At 36.0% G+C, this 3,592-nt stretch overlaps 1 long non-coding RNA gene across 1 annotated transcript; it reads right to left on the minus strand.

Moving 5' to 3' along the window:
- Positions 1-231: 231 nt before the first annotated feature.
- LOC123381478 lies at positions 232-2,390 on the minus strand. Its single transcript, XR_006588504.1, has 3 exons — positions 2,262-2,390; positions 1,166-1,234; positions 232-536 (listed from the first exon to the last, which is right to left on the minus strand). It is a non-coding gene; the product is annotated as an uncharacterized LOC123381478 (long non-coding RNA).
- Between the last annotated feature and the right edge of the window lie 1,202 nt (positions 2,391-3,592).

A 3,592-nucleotide genomic window follows, 5' to 3' on the forward strand; every position in this document is an offset into this window, starting at 1 on the left:
GAGAGGAAAGGTAGAGAGAAAGTAGAGAGAAAGTAGAGAGAAAGAGAGAGCAAGCAAAAGAAGGGAGGAAAGAAGGAAGGAAGGAAGGAAGGAAGGAAGGAAGGAAGGAAGGAAAAAAAAGGTAAGTAGGAAGGAAAGAAAGAAAAATAAAGGAAGGAAGAAAAGAAGGAAGGGAGGAAGGAAAGAAGGAAGGAAGGGATGAGAAAAGGTAGGAAGGAAAGGAGGGAAAAAAGGTAAAGAGGAAGGGAGGAAGGAAGGAAGGAAGGAAGGAAGATAAAAAAAAGAAAAAAGAATCGATAATGCTTTGTTATACCTAGAATTAATCAAAAAGTACTGGTTTTAGTGTCCTCCATTTAGTAATTGTATTTTATTATGTCTTTGAACTTTTCAAATTGGATGCAATAAGGGAGAAGGGATAGCTCTCCCTGCCCCTTTCTTTTATAAGCACCCAAATTTATATTTCTGGAGTTCCTTGCCTGCAGTAAAAACCTCATTGCGGGTAGCATGATGTCTCATCTGGATCTCATTGTAGTGTCCTAGAAGGAGGAAATTGGTGCATAAGGAACTGGAGTAAGGATTTACTGTTAGTAAATAATTACCTGTTGTACTCCAGAAACTTTGCATTCGGAATAATATTTGAAAATATAGACATTTATAACTTTACAAGGACTTAATGAATCAAATATAATGGGGACTATTTTTCTTTTTTTTAAACATTTTTTTAACGTTTTATTTATTTTTGAGACAGAGACAGAACGTGAACGGGGGAGGGGCAGAGAGAGAGGGAGACACAGAATCGGAAGCAGGCTCCAGGCTCTGAGCCATCAGCCCAGAGCCCAACACGGGGCTCGAACTCACAGACCGCGAGATCGTGACCTGAGCTGAAGTTGGACGCTTAACCGACTGAGCCATTCAGGCGTGGGGAGTATTTTTCAACATTATTATACAAATAAGGTAATACTTTTAGAACATCAAAACTAAGAGAAATTCATTAGCAATCCTTAGTTTTGAGTTTCTCTGAACCAGCCCTTTTCCCAAGAGGCCTTCAGGAATGTATAACCTGCTGCTCATTGGATTAAAGAAACTAATCCTAGTCCCTCCCTGGAAACTGATTCCAAGACTAACTCTAAATCATAGAGATTTGGGCTACTTTCCTTACACTCACCTCCTTTCCAAAGTCAGGAATCAGAAATACTGCCATATGTAGAATTTGGTCAAGTTCATGAAGACAAACCTACTTAAACAGTGTGAATTGAATATGTATATTTACACACAAAGTAACATACAATAAATGATGTTTTAAGTGTTAAACCTACAAAAATTATTTTCTCTCTCCCACACATTCACAATTTTGTGATTGTTTGGTACAGTAATATAAATGAGCTCATTTAATGGAAATTCCCTTATATAGGGTGATTTTCATATATTTCAAAGTTTATTATAATAATTATGAGATATCGGTGCAACTACCAGTTCAACAAAACTAACAGTTATATTCAACTGAATGTATTTCTTCTCCATCCCTGCACACACCCCCGCATTAAAAGCCTTGTGGAATGAGAGGCATTTGTAACTAAGGTAACTCAGTTCTCATAATTGAAAATCTAAGTAAATAGAATTTGCACAATTGTAGAATGATGAAATATGTATATAATAATTGTACTTAATTTCTTATGGAACTAGATTTCTCTTTGTCTATTTCTCTTTCCCTCTCCCTGTCCTCCCCCCCCCTTCTCTCTCTTATTCACAAAAGAAAGCAAAGGAATCAATAACACCAATTATTTAAAGCTGAATTCTGAAATATACATTAAGGCATTTTTTGACACACGGAGGAAAAGTCAGAATGTCTGGTCTTATCTGAGTTCAGTTTTAAGTTTCTCTGTCAACTTATTGTGTCCCCTTATGAGAGGTTATTACAGTTATGATTTTTCACCATCTGTAATAGGGGAATAAAGTATTTGATACTTAAAGCTCAATGACTCTGTGAAGCACAACCAGGTCATATTTGTGCCATATCATCCAATATTATGAGAAGAAAGCACTCTAAAGTATAAGGTTTTATTATATCTTTTCTTTCAAGATGAAGCAGCACTGAAATTTCTCTAGGCTAAAACAATTAAAGTGCACCTATAAAAGCCTGCTATATTACCAAGATAGACTTCTAGGCATTTCACCCCCATGCCCCCACAAGGATGGATGGCATATGGTTATATCCATCGACAGGCACTTTTTTTCTAGGATAGCACATGCAAATTGATTACCTTAGCTAAAGTTTAAGACCATGATTTATCCCTTGGAATCCCTTCAGTAAAGCCCTTTGCACTTCAATCAGGAATATGGAAAGAAAGTTCACATTTTTTTTCCATTGGTGGGGGCACAGTTCTTGGTACCTAAAAAGGCAAGAGAAAAGTATGACCATCTCATCTCTAAGAATACAAAGAAAAAAATATATGAAACATATCAAAATTTTGTCTATGCCCTTTCAGTTTATTTTTTAAAATTTTTCTCCTTTTTTAAAAATTTATTTTTTTATTTTTTTGCCCTCTCAGTTTAAAAAAAAGCAATATTAAAAAAAATTCTTATTTTGTTTTCCCATGAAATGCTTTACAAAACGATGTGTGGGAGAACTCAGCAGAACGAATTACTTGTAGGTTCCAGAACAGGCTTACTGCATTTTTGAAGTGTGGCAGGTAGTTGGGACCAGTTAAAAGCACCTTCCTCTATCTCCATCTCTGATTACCAAGTTGCCCTTAGAGTCACAGCATCAACACAGACAGAGGCAATATGACCTACATTCAGTTTGAAAAATAGCATCTGCAATCCCAGGGCATTTAATTTTATTCACTCTTTTCACCTAAACTATTTTGAAATTTTGGCAGACAATAAGCATTTTATTTGGGTTGTCTTCTATCAGGGAAGTATTGTTATAAAATCTAACTATTCAATATTTTCATCAACACCTCTTTTGATGACAAGTTCAAAAATTAAATGCTTCTGCTTGCAATCTCATATTGACACTATAACCATATAAACTTGTCATTAGTGAGCTTTATGTTGCTGCCAGATTATTTAATTTAAGATATTTTCATGTCTATGAAGAAGACCATGCTACCTATTTCCTCAAAAATAGATTCCTCAAAGTCAGAGCAATGATGTGACTACTGTGACTGCCTTTGTGGATACATGGATTAAAGAGTAGCTGACACGAAACAAATGTTCATTGAATATCTCTCTTATACAGAATACAGCTATATTCAAGATAAATAATAATAAAAAACAGACACTGTCTTTTCCTTTTAGAAAAACTACTTTTTTAACATTTATTTTTGAGAGAGAGAGAGAACAAGCAGAGGAGGGGCATAGAGAGGTGGAGCGAGAGGATCTGAAGCAAGCTCTGTGCTGACAGCAGAGAGCCCAATGTGGGGCTCGGACTCATGAGCTATGAGATCATGACCTGAACCAAAGTCAGATGCTTAACTGACTAAGCCACCCAGGTGCCCCAGGATAACTACTTTTTATAGAGGGGCTTAAATAACAAATACCTGATTTTGTCCTCACAGTGACTCATTAGATTGTGTATCTGTTCTTATGA

The sequence above is a fragment of the Felis catus genome, chromosome D4, assembly GCF_018350175.1.
Source record: "Felis catus isolate Fca126 chromosome D4, F.catus_Fca126_mat1.0, whole genome shotgun sequence".
In the NCBI taxonomy this organism is placed as follows: domain Eukaryota; kingdom Metazoa; phylum Chordata; class Mammalia; order Carnivora; family Felidae; genus Felis; species Felis catus.